A 15,622-nucleotide genomic window follows, 5' to 3' on the forward strand; every position below is an offset into this window, starting at 1 on the left:
AAAAAAAAAAAAAAAAAAAAAAAAAAAAAAAAAAAAAAAAAACCTCTTCAAAAAAGAAAAGAAAAAAATGCTGAAGAAAGAAGCTGGACACGACTCTGTGATTGTATTTATATGAAGCATCCAAAGTAGGAAGTCCACTGAGACAGAAAGCAGGTTAGTAGTTAGTTGCTTGGTGCTGGGAAAGGGGAGAATAAAAATGACTGCGCCATGGTTACAGGGGTTCCTTTGGGGCCGATGGAAATGTTGTGAAATTAGAGCTAATGGTTACACAACATTGTGAATGTACTAAATACCCCTGAACTGTACACCTTAAAATGATTAACCAATGTCATATGAATTTTATCTCAAAAACATTCAAAAGAAAAACATCCTTTTTTGAACCCATTCCATGTGCTAAAGCATCTGTGCAGGTAATCAGTTACTCATTCAGGAATGTTTATTGAACACCTACTGTGTCCTGAGACTCGAAATGCAAAGCCCTGGGATGGATAAAAGTAGTGTGCAGACAGGAATTGGTAGGTTATAGCTGATCCTTGCCACCATTGGGAGATTCAAAGTTCAAAAACTAGACATCATCCTTGACTCACCTCCTCTTCCCAGTCAGCCTATCCAACCCCTCTCCTTTCCTATTCTTTCTGCCTCCACAGGACATCCCTTCTGCTACCTCCTGCATCTAAGACACTGACATGTCTCACCTAGGCAAGACCGACAGCCTCCTAAGGAGTGCGCCTGCTCCTTTCCCCTGCATGCATTTGCTATTGTCAGTTGCGTCTTGCTGGCTACTTCTCTGAAACCCCCTAACAGTTTCCTGTTGTCCTTAGAATGCACCCCATATCCCTCCTACTGCCCTGCAAACTCCAAGCCCTGCATGGTCTGGCCCCAGCCCTCCAGACCTCATCTCCTGCCTCTTGCCCACTCAGCCTCAGTTACCCAGACTTTCGTTTCCTGCCCTCTCCTCACCCCAGAGCCGCGTATACTTAGGGCTTGGGCTCTTACTCTTTTCCCTGCCTCAATTTCCCCCAGCCTTTTTTCTGGCTGGCATCTTTAGGGCTCTCTCATCTCCTCTGACTCAGAGTGGCCCTTTAGACCAACCCATTCATCTACAATTTTGCTCTCCCCACCCCAAACCCCTCGTTTAGATCTGTTAATTCTATCAACCTAAAGAAGAAGGCCGATACGACATAGATGAAGCAAAAGGTTTTATGTGGGCCAGGGTAAGACCATCACCTGGGCATCACAATGCCCCTGTCGCTTTAAGTAAGGTGTGCTGGGCATCTTTCCCACGACGTCAGGAGTCAGGATCGTTTTAAAGGTGAAAGTCACAATTGGAGGTGGGGTGGCAAGAAGTTCTACACAGCAGTGGTGGGCTAAATTCTCTGCAAATTCTACGTGAGGGTGTCTGGCTAGTCACTTTCCTCAATTTTAAGCAAAGCGTAGAGACAAAGGAGGAATGTTTGTAGTTAAAAAAGATGTTCATAACATAAAAAGGTCCGGAGAGATTAGGTAACACCTTGAGCTATTTCAGGTGCACGTTCGTTCGTAAGTCAGCCACAAGATGTGCATACGTTTTCTTTCCTGATAGCGCTGACTCAGGTAGACTGGGATCTCCCATTTTCAGGAAAAGCTGGTCTATTTTGGGTTCTTGGCACTTTCTTAAAGTTCCAGTTTGATAATATGGCATTTTGCATAAGCTACTCCATTTTGGTCTAATCTGTTGGGGCCTAGAGTAGGACTTTAATCCAAATAATGGCCTCTTGTGATAGATTTTTTTTTCAAAATATTTATTTAATTTTGTTTATTCGTTCATTTATTTTAATTAGACCAGAGAGAGATACACACAGAGAGAGAGAGAGGGAAAGTAAGAAAGCAAAACACCAGGTACAGTATGCAAACCGCAGTCAGCATGTAGGAGTGTCCAGCGCCTTAACCACCACACCACCTGCTGGTCCCTTCTTGTGATAGTTTTAAAGTGTGTATTTCTTCCACGAGCTAGCAGTAGATAGAGAGGGAAAGACAAATACAGAGGCAGCACTCTCAAAAGAGTCTTGACACTGTGATCCATTCCTATCCTCGGCCCGCCCCAGGGGTACTCAGGAAGGTCTCCAGATGCCAGCCTGGAACATTCTCATATCAGTCAGCCTCATAGAGCATGACATTTTATTGCTGTGTCACGCTGTCCTACCCCTTCTCATAAGTTTTTTGGTGTGTGTGTTCCCCCCCCCCAGAGGGCACATGTGCTCACCAGAGAGAGAAGAAGAAGGAGAAAGTACTCCCCAACAAGTAGTGGTCACACTGCAATCCCTTCTCCTCTATTTCTCCATTCTGTCAGGACTTGGAATCCGCGTGCGCGTGCACACACACACACACACACACACACACACACATATGCCTGGCATGATTTTCAAATCTCTGGGGCTGGGATTTGAACCACAGACAGTCATGTAGGATCTAGCTCTCAATACACAGTGTTTAACTACTGTGCTATGGGGGCAGGCCCTCTCCTATAATTTTTATTTAACAATAATTCCTTGCCATGCACTTACCATAATCTGCACTGATGTACTTAGCTGCTCCTCCAACCTGAAGTTAGTTTCCTGTCTCTCTTGACCAAGAGCCTAGACAGAACCTGAGCCACAGGTGGTACTCGAGGCGTTTTTTTGTTTGTTTGTTTTATGGTTTGTTTGTTTGTTTGTTTTATGAACGACTGATTGAATGAAGTAACATGTTAGGGAATTCTAGAAATTCCTAAAGTGGATTGGGAACCGAGCTTCCTCAGCATGCTCTTATCTACACCCTCAAGCTCATGACTTGCAAGTAGGAACATGAGCCTTGTACCTTTTTCCTATGGGTTTCCATTCCTCACCTGTAAAATGAAGCTGCTAGTGGACATAGAGCAACCGGTACACTCACACATTGCTGATGGGAATGGACACTGGTTTGACCGCCTTGGACAGCAGCACATGTACAATAAGTACAGAAGCATTTGTATCTTTTTTTTTTTTTTTTTTTTTTACAGCAGCTCTTCTATGCTGAATAAGGCATATGTTAGGGCCCTAGCCCCAGGAACTCAGAATGTGACTGCATTTAGGGCCTTCAAAGAAGTAATTAAGGGAGACGAGAAGACTCCTCCATTGCAACTGAAAACTAGTGCTTTCAGGAATAAGAGAGATGAAGATTATCTACTGATAATTCAGCCTCCAGCCCCCAGTCTTGAGTGGCAGGGCACCCTCTGTACACTTCTCTCTGTCTTTCTCTGCTCTCTCTGTCTTCTCATTTTTTTGTAATTTTTCTTTTTAAACATTTTTTAAGGTATTCTCTTGATTCAGATCCTCCTTTATCTTGCTAATAATCCCCTTTCCCCTTCCCATTTAGGAGAGGCAAAGGGCAGGCCTTCAGAAGAAGACTCCTCCATTGCAGCGTGGTTTTCATTTTTTGCTTTTTGAAAAAAAAAATAATTTTTTGGTTGTTTTATTTTTCTTTCTTTTCCCCTCTTTTTCTCCCCTTTTTTCCTTTCTCCGCTTTCTTTTACCTCATCAGTTTGCTACTCATTCTCCATGCACCGAGTGTCTAGACAGATCTAAAGGAACTGTAGTCAAACATCCAAATGCTATTAGAGTCAAAATACACCTCAGTACCCACTGAATCTGCTGCACAAAGGGATAAAAAAGGAACAGCAAAGAGATTGCAGATCATGGACATCCTCCTGCATGCTCCTGAACACTCAGATTAAACTTCCAGAAATTAAGAAGAAACATATAACACATCAGATGACTAGAAATCACTGCAAAGGCACAAGAAATATGAGAAACCAAAATAATACCTCCTCCCCAGCCCCAAGGGAAAAGAATAACTCTTTTTCATCCACAGACAGTACAATGGAACTCGTGGAAATGTCTGATAAAGAATTTAGAGTATTCATAGTGACAAAGCTAACAGAGATGGAAGAGAAGAGAGACAATGAACTGCAGAAGAGGCAGGAAAATAGAGCCGAGGAGTTCCAGGAGGTGAGGAAGATCTTGCACGATCTGAAAGAGAAAATACACATCATAAAAAAAGAATCAAACAGAACTGTTAGAGATGAAAGCTGTAATACAAGAAATCAAAACCTCCTTTGAAAATATTAAAAGCAGACTAGATCATACAGAAGATAGAATCTCAGGTGTAGAAGACAGAATTGCTGGCCTAGAAAAATCCACAACAAAGACGGAGAAAATAGTCCAAAAAAATGAGAATAATATGCGAGAAATACTTGATACCATTGAATGTCCAAACATCCAGATAATCAGTATTCCAGAAGGTAAAGAGACTAAGAAGGGCATCAATAATCTATTCCATGAAATCCTGGAAGAAAACTTTCCAAATCTGGAGAGGCATTCAAAGATCCAGACCCAAGAAATACAAAGGACTCCAAATAGAATCAACCAAGAAGATGTTCTCCAAGACACATTATAGCCAGATTGACCAAAACCACAAAGACAAAATACTCAGACCAGCAAGAGAGAAATGACAAGTTACCTACAAAAAATATCCCATCAGGCTAACACCGGACCTCTCATCAGAAACAACAGCGAGCAAGAAAAGAATGGGAAAATATTTTCAAAGTGTTGAGTGAAAAACAATTTCAACCAAGAATACTATACCTGGCAAGATTATTCTTCATATGGGAAGAGAAGAAAATAACATTCTCAGATAAACAAAACCTGAAAGAATTTACCAACACCAGACCAGTTCTCCAAGAAGTTCTGACGGGAGTGCTATACCAGGAAAACTAAAGTCAGACACACAGAAATAAGAGTTTACAAACATCTAAGAAAAGGGCCAACTTAATAGTAAGGACAAGTTCGGAGTTGAATATTCTCTTCCAGAATCTGAATGGAAAGCTCGGACCACAGCAGAAGTTAGATTAAGTACATGAGACTGAGCTGGTGAAATACAATTTTATGACTTTTGACTAAAACAATACTGATCTTTTTCTATGCTTTGTACTCCAGAGATAAGGATTTTTGTCTTCTTTTGAATTATCGACAGATACATGTACCTACTATTTGATTAGAAACCTAACCTATTTCCTGGCTTGAAATCTTAAGCAAAGTTCTCTTAACATTTTTTGCTTTTGCTTTATTAAAGCTAAAGCTACCTTTCTTGAAATTAAAAAAAATATTAAAAAAATACCTATTTAATGACCACAGTAAGCTACATAGCCTCAGCTAGGTACTGTTTTATAGTATATCCATTCTACTCACAGTTCCATGCCTGAAATCAAACACTTGTTCACAGATATTTAAATATCAGCTAAACTTGCTATTGAAAGTAGTTAGATCAATTAAGATATTTTGTTAACCAATAAAATGTGTGTGTGGGGGGAAGGAATGGAAAGCAACTGCAGATACCAGAGATAATGTAGGAGGAGGGTGGGAGATGGCAGGGGGTGAGAAATGGAGGGGATATATATACATATATATAGATAGATAGATACATATTTATTTATGATAACATGCATGACTAAGCCTCTATCCAGTGTATTTTGGATGGGAAACTACATTTTGTATACTGTGATGATGTTCAGGGAATGAATGTAAAATAAATTAATTAATTAATAAAATAAAATTAATTTAATTTAATTAAAAAAAGAAATAATCAAGATTAAACAAAGTCAATAGGGTGAGCCTAATCCAATATATCTTGTACCCTTATGGGAAGAGGAGTTTAGGGCACGGTCATACTTGGGAGGCTGGAAGCATGAAGGAGCCTGGCTCAGTTTCTGGACCGACCTAAACATGCCAGGCACGATTGTACACATCTGTAATCCAAACTAATTGGGAGGCTGGGGCAGGATACCCTATCAAAAATATCCATCCCAGGCCAACTGGTAGTGTGGTGGTTAAGGCAGCTGAGTCCCACATGACTGACTGCCATTAGAGTCTCAGACCTGATGGCTTGAGAAACATGCCAGGCATATGTGCATGCATGCTCAAAATCTCAAAAGGAGGGAGAAATGGAGGAGAAGGCATGACCATCCCCATGGGGAAGTGGGGGCGATTTCTCACTTTCACTCTCCTTCTCTCTCTGTCTCTCTCCAGTGAACATACACACTCTGCCCAATTAAAAAGAAAGGAAGAAAGGAAGAAAAAGAAAGGAAAAAGAAAAAAGAGAAAGGAATAAAGAGAGAAAGAGAGAAAGAGAAAGAAAGAAAGAATGAGAAAACAAAGAGAAAGGGGAAAAAATACACATCTCTGCTCTCTCTCCCTCTCAAAAAGAGGGGTAGGTGGCATGATGGCCAGGGTGGCTGGATCCCACAAGGCCAACTGCATGGTTTGAATTCCAGACTTGGAGGCTTGAGAAACACACCATGAGCATGTGTGTGCATGCCCCAGATCCCAAGAGGAGAGTGGAAAAGAAGGGATTGCAGCATGGCCATCTGACCTGGGGGGTGATTTCTCACTTTCCTTCATTTGTTCTCTGTCTCTCTCCAGCTAGAACACATGCCCTATAGCTAAATAAATAAACAAAAGAGTGGGGAGGAAATCAAGGCACAGATATAGAGGAAAGAAGACCATGCAAAGACCCAGAGAGAAGATGATCATTTACAAAGAAAAGAGCCCTCATAAAAAAATCAGCACTGCTAACACTTTGATCCTAGACAGCTAGCTTCAAAATCATGAGAAAATAAATTTCTCTTGTTTAAGCCACCCAGTCTCTGGTGTTCTAACAAACAAGAGCCCAAACTGGAGAAAACCCAAATGTCGTTGAACAGAAGAATAGATAAATAAATTATAGCAGGCCCACCCCATTGCACAGTGATTAAGCGCCATGTGTGTGGAGCTAGATACCTCATGGCTGGCTGCTACTCGAGTCCTGGCACCCTGATATTAAAAACACATCAGGTGCATGTACATGCATGTTCAAAGTTTTAACGGAATGGGAAAATGGAGGAAACAGGATTGTGGCATGACCACACTCCACTGGGGGCCCTCTCTAGTTCTCTTTGGCAATTACATGCACCCTCTGACAATAAAAATAAATAAACGATAGCATATTCTGCAATAAAAAGAACAAACTGCTGATGCATGCATGGCATGGCTGAATCTCAAAACTATAATGCTGAGCAAATCTAGTCAAACACGAAAGAATACATAATTTATCTGAAGTTCAAGAACAGGCACGCAGGGCCAGCAGATAACATAGCAGTTACATCACTAGATTTCCTACATGGCCAACTGTGGTTCGAGTCCCAGACCTGGTGGTTTAAAACTCATGCTGGGTGCATGTGTATATGTTCCTAAGATCCCGGGAGGAGAGTGGAGGAGAAGGGATTGCAGCATAGTCCTTGCCCCTGAGAGGTGATTTCTCACTTTCCCTTTCTCTGTTTCTGCCTCTGTCTCTCTCTGGTGAGCTCATGTCCCATAGGACAAAAACCTCTTTAAAAAAAAAAAATTAAAAAAAGAAAGAAAGAACAGGCACACATGATCTGTGATGATAGAAGAAAAACAAGTTGGGGAGGAGTAGAGACTGAGTGGGGCAGAGCATGAACTTACCTTCCGGCTACTGGAAATGTTCTATATCTGTGTGTGTGTGCGCGCGTGTGTGTGGTTTTGTTTTGTTCAGATAGAGCCTTGTTATATCTTAACCCTCCTGCCTCAGCCTTCCCAGTAGCTAGGACTATCAGCACATGCCATGGCATCAGGCTTTTTAGGGTGGCCCAGAAGTTGAACCCAGGACTCCCATGTGACCTCTAGGAAGAGCAGTGTCCAGTACTGCTGCCATAGTTGGGTCAATATCTTGATTAAATGATGGTTACATGACAGTCTATATATATATAGCCTTTTCTTTATTCATTGAGCTGAATTAGTTAATCATTTGAGCTATACGCTACAATTTGTATACCTTATGTAAATCCTATTTTTTTTTTTTAAGTCTGAACAATAAAGAGCAGGGTAAATCAGCTAATCCTCGAGATTCCTTGTAATTTTCTGAGTTTCAGGCTGGCTAAATCTCCTGGGTCCAGGAAAGGGACAGATTCCACAGAAATGGAACTGCCAATGGGGGTGAGTCCAGGCGAGGAAGGAAGGAAGGCAGTCACGTGGCCGTGAGCCCAGGAACCAGCGGGCAAGGGACTGAAAGGGAAAAATAAAAATTGCCAAGAAAACAGGCCATTTCATTCTGCAATTGAAACTAGCTAAAATGAGATTTATGGCCCTTCTGGGGATGTTTAACCATCCTAAGTGTCACTCTCCTTGAGATACTAGGAGAACGGCACAGGGCAAGTGCTGTCCTCCCTGTATTATGGCCCTCCACGGGAACCATCCATTTTCCACAGCAGCCCCGCGGGCCGAGCAGGGAAACTCTCGTCCTAACAGTTTATTGTGATTGTGATGCCACCTTGTATTTGTGTAGCCACTTCCCTCCATCACCTGGCTGGGATGATGACCGGCACAATGTCCATCTTCTGACATTCCAGACAGAACGAGAGTCAGCCCAGAACAGAAGAGGAGGAATTTTGAGCCAAAGAAACCAGACACGAAAGCACATATTCTTTTAATGTTTTAAGTTTTATTTATTTATCTCCTCCATGAGAGAGAGAAGGGAGCTAGGCAGGAGCCCCAACAGAGACTCGATGCCACCGTTCATTCCCAGCCTTTAGCTGGAATGTGTCATGGACGCGTGGGTGCCTGGTGTGCTCAGGAGGGACTCTGGACTTGAACCAGGAAACTTCCTACGTGGGATTGCTTCATAGGGTGTCATATTTAACCACTGCGCCACCATCTGACCCCCAAAAGAGTATGTACTGAAAAAAAAGAGAAAAGAATGTGTACTATATGATTCCATTTGTATAAGGAACATAATGAGGCAAAAGTCATGTATTTTGTTGGAAGTCAGGGCGATGGCCATCCTGGAGGAAGGGTGTGAGTAGTCACGGGAGGCTTCTCGCGGAACACTGGTAAGCACCATTAGTCACCATAGCCAAAAGGTGTGATCACATTGTGAAAAGTCACCACTCAAACTCATGGGCTATCCTAATAAGACATTTACAGTTTTAAAAAAGAGGAGGAATGAGATGGAAGCAAAGAGAAGTCAGCTTTGAATAAAAAAGGTGAAAGGAGGGGCGATCCCAGAGAAGGAACAGTGGGGGAATTCACTAGATGACCCTGCACCTGGGTGAGTGGCTACCCCACCAAGGAGAGACCACCTTTCCCATTCAAGGTGCCCAGGAGACAGAACACCGCACACTGCCTGCGCTTGTGCTCATTGCCTCTGCTCACGGTGACTGGGTGTCTGCGGCAGCCCAGCATTCCCCACACTCCCTTGCCTGGCTAATGTCTATCCAGCATGGGCACCCCCTCCAATGGTCTCTTCTAATCGTCTCATCCTTCTACCGACACTCCGCCAGTCTGGATTGAAGTGTCCTTCCTCTGTGCTCCCACAATTTCTCTTATAGATCATGGTCCTTAAGAACATGGACTGTGTGTGATAAATTCATAGAGACTGAAATAGAGACGGAAAATCTTTCCAGGGCCCGAGGGAAGGAAGGGGCGAATGAGGAGTCAGTGTCTAATGGGTTTAGGGTTTCAGCCTGGAATGGTGAAAAATTCTGGAAACGGATGGTGACGATGACTGTCCAACAACACGAATGTCTTTAATGCACAGAACCGTGCACTAAACAATAGCTGAAAATGTAAGACAGCCTTTCCAACAAATGGTGCTGGGAAAACTGGATATCCACATGCAAAAGAATGAAGCTGGGCCCTTACTTTATATCACATACGAATATTAACTCAAAATGGATTGAAGGTCTAAGTGTAAAAGCTTAAACTATAGAATTCTTAAGAGAAACCAAGGGGGAAGCTTCATGACATTGAATTTGTTAATGATGTCTTAGTTTTGAAAAGATAGTACAAGCCACAAAAATAAAATAAATAGGATTACGTCAAAATTAAAAACTTCTGTGTATCAAAGGATACTACTACTGATGAAAATTAACTCACAGATGTGAGAAAATATTTGTAAATTATATATCATTTAAGGGGTTACTATCTAGGATATATTTTTTAAAAAACTCAGCCACAGGGACCAGCAGTTAGCGTAATGGCTATGTCACTGAACTCCCATGTAGATGACTGCGGTTTGAATCCTGGACCCGGTGGCTTAAACTCATGCCAGGTACGAGTGCGTGCATGCCCAAGATCCCAAGAGGAGAATGGAGGAGAAGGGATTGCTGCATGGCCATCCCCCTGGGGGGGGGGGATTTCTCGCTTTCTGTCTCTCTGTCTCTCTTTGTCTTTCTAGCAAGCGCACGTGCCCTATAGCAAAAAGAAAGGAGCATGATGTAGATAAGATGAACATTCATTAAAAAAACAAAAAAAAATCGGCCACACACACACACACACACACACACACACACCAACCTGATCTAAAATAGGCAAAGAACATAAATAGACCTTCCTCCAAAAAAATAAACAAACAAATAAATAAACAAATCTCTCACTCAGCACCTGAAGACACTCAACTTCATTAATCATTAGGGAAATGTAAACCCAAAAACAATGAGAAACCACCTCACACCCACTGGTTCCTCTGTCAGAGACAGAGAGAGAGAAGACAAGGCCCTCACAAGTGTTGGCAAGGATGTGGAGAAATTGGAACCCTTATGTACAGTTGGTAGGTATAAAATGGTGCAGCCACTATGGCAAACAGTATGGCAGTTCCTCAAAAACTTAAAAATGGATTACCACATGACCTAGCAATTTTACTTTTTTTTTTTTTTTTGAGAGGTTTTTGCTATAGGGTGCTTGCAGTCGCCAGAAAGACAGAGACAGAAAGTGAGAAATCACTCCTCAGGGGGCATGGCCAATGTCACAATCCCTTCTCCTCCCTTCTCCTCTCAGAATCTTGGGCACGCACGCACATGCGCCCGGCATGAGTTAAGCCACCAGGTCCAGGACTCAAACTGTGGTCGACGATATGGGCATCCAGTGACATAGCAATTACACTATCTGCTGGTCCTGCAATTTTCCTTCTGACTATATTAATATATCCAAAATCATTGAAAGCAGGGTCTTGAAGAAATATTTGTATGCCATGTTCATAGAAGCATTAGTCACAATAGCCAAAATGTAGAAGCAACCCAAGTATCTGTTGACAGATGTATGAATAAACAAAGCATGGTATACAATGGAATATTACTCAGCCTTTTAGTTAAAAGAGGGGAAAGGAGTCAGCAGGTAGTGTGGTGATTAAGGCCTAGACTCCCACATGGCCAACCATGGTTCAAGTCCCAGACCCAATGGCTTGAAACTCATGATGAGTGTGTATGCATATGTGCCCTAAATCCTGAGAGGACAGCGAAGGAAAAAGGATTGCAATGCGGCCATCCCCCTGGGGTAAGGGGTGATATCTCACTTTCCCTCTATCTGTATCTCTCCCACAAACACATGTGCCCTATGGCAAAAACCTATAAAACAATAAAACGGGGAGGGGGGTGTTTCTGACACATGCTACCCCATGGATGTGTCCTGAGGACAGTATTGTAGGTGAAATAAGCCAGTCACAAAAAGACAAATAGCATATGATTCCATTTATAAGCAGTACCTAGAATGGTCATATCCATAGAGACAGAAAGAATGGTGGTTGCCAGGAGTGAAGGGAGTGGGGAGGGAGAGTTGTCTGAGAGGTAGAGTGCCAGTTTTGCAAGATGAAAGTATTCCGGAGTTTGGTTGCACAACAGTGAGAATGTACTGAACATTACTGAATGTACACTTAAAAATGGTTAAGATAGTAAATTTAGGTCATAAATATCTTACCATAACTTTTCAAAACAATTAATTAATGAACTAATCTTTAAATTTGACCGGAGAGGGACAGAGAGACAGAAAGGGAAAGTGAGATCTCGCAAAATATCTACCTAGCATTTATACAGGATAAATATTTATCTCTTTTTTTATAGGTTTCTTAGCCATGTAGTATATTTTCCTATAGTGTCCAGTTTCTCAGTTACCCTAATCCCCGAATTGAACATGTATACACACACACACACACACACACACACACACGCACACGTGAACTCTTGAAAATAAAGACCATATCTGGTTTACTTTGCTTATATCTGTCTCCCAGTACACAGAGCAGAACTCATGAAATGTTTGAAATGAACAGTAGCCAGGGAGTTTGATAATACAGGCAAGGGATCTTTTGAAACATTGCAAGCGCACGTGCCCTATAGCAAAAAGAAAGGAGCATGATGTAGATAAGATGAACATTCATTAAAAAAACAAAAAAAACTCGGCCACACACACACACACACACACACACACACACCAACCTGATCTAAAATAGGCAAAGAACATAAATAGACCTTCCTCCAAAAAAATAAACAAACAAATAAATAAACAAATCTCTCACTCAGCACCTGAAGACACTCAACTTCATTAATCATTAGGGAAATGTAAACCCAAAAACAATGAGAAACCACCTCACACCCACTGGTTCCTCTGTCAGAGACAGAGAGAGAGAAGACAAGGCCCTCACAAGTGTTGGCAAGGATGTGGAGAAATTGGAACCCTTATGTACAGTTGGTAGGTATAAAATGGTGCAGCCACTATGGCAAACAGTATGGCAGTTCCTCAAAAACTTAAAAATGGATTACCACATGACCTAGCAATTTTACTTTTTTTTTTTTTTTTGAGAGGTTTTTGCTATAGGGTGCTTGCAGTCGCCAGAAAGACAGAGACAGAAAGTGAGAAATCACTCCTCAGGGGGCATGGCCAATGTCACAATCCCTTCTCCTCCCTTCTCCTCTCAGAATCTTGGGCACGCACGCACATGCGCCCGGCATGAGTTAAGCCACCAGGTCCAGGACTCAAACTGTGGTCGACGATATGGGCATCCAGTGACATAGCAATTACACTATCTGCTGGTCCTGCAATTTTCCTTCTGACTATATTAATATATCCAAAATCATTGAAAGCAGGGTCTTGAAGAAATATTTGTATGCCATGTTCATAGAAGCATTAGTCACAATAGCCAAAATGTAGAAGCAACCCAAGTATCTGTTGACAGATGTATGAATAAACAAAGCATGGTATACAATGGAATATTACTCAGCCTTTTAGTTAAAAGAGGGGAAAGGAGTCAGCAGGTAGTGTGGTGATTAAGGCCTAGACTCCCACATGGCCAACCATGGTTCAAGTCCCAGACCCAATGGCTTGAAACTCATGATGAGTGTGTATGCATATGTGCCCTAAATCCTGAGAGGACAGCGAAGGAAAAAGGATTGCAATGCGGCCATCCCCCTGGGGTAAGGGGTGATATCTCACTTTCCCTCTATCTGTATCTCTCCCACAAACACATGTGCCCTATGGCAAAAACCTATAAAACAATAAAACGGGGAGGGGGGTGTTTCTGACACATGCTACCCCATGGATGTGTCCTGAGGACAGTATTGTAGGTGAAATAAGCCAGTCACAAAAAGACAAATAGCATATGATTCCATTTATAAGCAGTACCTAGAATGGTCATATCCATAGAGACAGAAAGAATGGTGGTTGCCAGGAGTGAAGGGAGTGGGGAGGGAGAGTTGTCTGAGAGGTAGAGTGCCAGTTTTGCAAGATGAAAGTATTCCGGAGTTTGGTTGCACAACAGTGAGAATGTACTGAACATTACTGAATGTACACTTAAAAATGGTTAAGATAGTAAATTTAGGTCATAAATATCTTACCATAACTTTTCAAAACAATTAATTAATGAACTAATCTTTAAATTTGACCGGAGAGGGACAGAGAGACAGAAAGGGAAAGTGAGATCTCGCAAAATATCTACCTAGCATTTATACAGGATAAATATTTATCTCTTTTTTTATAGGTTTCTTAGCCATGTAGTATATTTTCCTATAGTGTCCAGTTTCTCAGTTACCCTAATCCCCGAATTGAATGTGTATACACACACACACACACACACACACACACACACGCACACGTGAACTCTTGAAAATAAAGACCATATCTGGTTTACTTTGCTTATATCTGTCTCCCAGTACACAGAGCAGAACTCATGAAATGTTTGAAATGAACAGTAGCCAGGGAGTTTGATAATACAGGCAAGGGATCTTTTGAAACATTAATACAGTCACCAGCAGAACAGGCTGATTGAGTAATTTTAAGACCAAAGAAGAATCCTCACAGAGCTGGGTAGGGTATGTCCTTCCAAAAACAGGAGTATAGCTTTCTAGCTTCAGGGAACCTCTGTCAGCCCCTGGGCAGGACTGCAAAGAGCACAACCGCTTATTGGATAATAATTAGGAACTCATTATCAGACATTGATTGAGAATTCATCGTAGACTCATTTGGAGGGCCTCTGACATGTCATTAAAAAATATTACAAAAAATATATATATTACAAAGCCCAGTTCTCTAGTTCATACTTTCTGCCAGTCATTTCTGGGCTCCATCCCTACCTCTTTCCATTCTCTTGCCCTGTTTTCCACTCACCCCTCCTAGCTCCAGATGGTGGACTTAAACCATGGCCTTCCAAGCCCGCTCTTCAGCCTTCAGTTACAATGCTGACGCTCCTCGTGCCTGGGTCGCCCAACAGACTCTGCCCAGTGATGTCCCCTAGATATATGCATTTAGGCCTCACCTGGACCCTAGGTAAGACCAGAGAACCCAGAGATAGCACATTTTGACTTCCTCCTGGTCAGAATTCCCTTGGGAGCTATATCCCTGATATGCCTATTTTTTTTTTTCAATTTTTTCCTTTTTTCTGAGAACAACTCTTTAACTGTCTTTACTTACAAGGCCCCAGGCTCTAGCTCATTAAAAATAAATAAATAAAGATTGACTTGTTAAAACTAAAGCCAGAATTGACCTTAGAAGACACTATTTTCTTTCTTAACTGTAACATTCACATTATTAAAGACTTCTGGCTTATGCTTAAGGCTGAGCGTCAGAATGCAGGGTACCTTCATATTCTCTACTTTGGGAGGGTGTTCACCCTGTTAACAGTAGCATTTAAATGGTTCATCACTCATGGTGGGAAACTTAACACCTTCCCTGTACCAAATGTTATTGGAGAGACGGGGAGATGGGACTCTGGGGGCTGTCAAGGATGGGGTGTTTCCTTGTCATCTCAAGCTCTAGTACCTATTTCCATTGAAGCACAGGCGTCTCATTGGCACTTTGGCTTTTCTCCACCCTGTCCGATGCAAACATGGACCAGGCCATTAACCCATGGGGTCTGCCCAACTCCAGGGTCAGTATCAGAGCTGAACTGGATTGTTGGACTCGCAGTTGGTGTCAAAGAATACAGAGAGGAGCTCTTCTGTGACAGGGATTGCCCTTGTGGGGTCTGTGTGTGTGTATGTGCATGTGCTTGCATTTGCATTTGGGAGATCTGTAGCTATGTAGGTCTTGGTGTGAGTCAAGATCCTGCTTCATATTCAACGATGCCCCAAAGGCCCATATTGTGGCCAAAGTGTAAGCGCTGTGGTCTTTACTCAGCCAATCAATTGCTTAGGCCAGAGACTTTGTCTTTGGAGTAAGTGCTACAAATAAGGTATGTAAGAGGAGTCCTGGCATCTGGGCACGGTGCCTATGATGTCCTTCTCTAACCAGGCTATTCCTTGATGTGACCT

This window comes from Tupaia chinensis, unplaced genomic scaffold, assembly GCF_000334495.1.
Source record: "Tupaia chinensis unplaced genomic scaffold, TupChi_1.0 Scaffold000415_1, whole genome shotgun sequence".
Classification (NCBI taxonomy): Eukaryota; Metazoa; Chordata; class Mammalia; order Scandentia; family Tupaiidae; genus Tupaia; species Tupaia belangeri.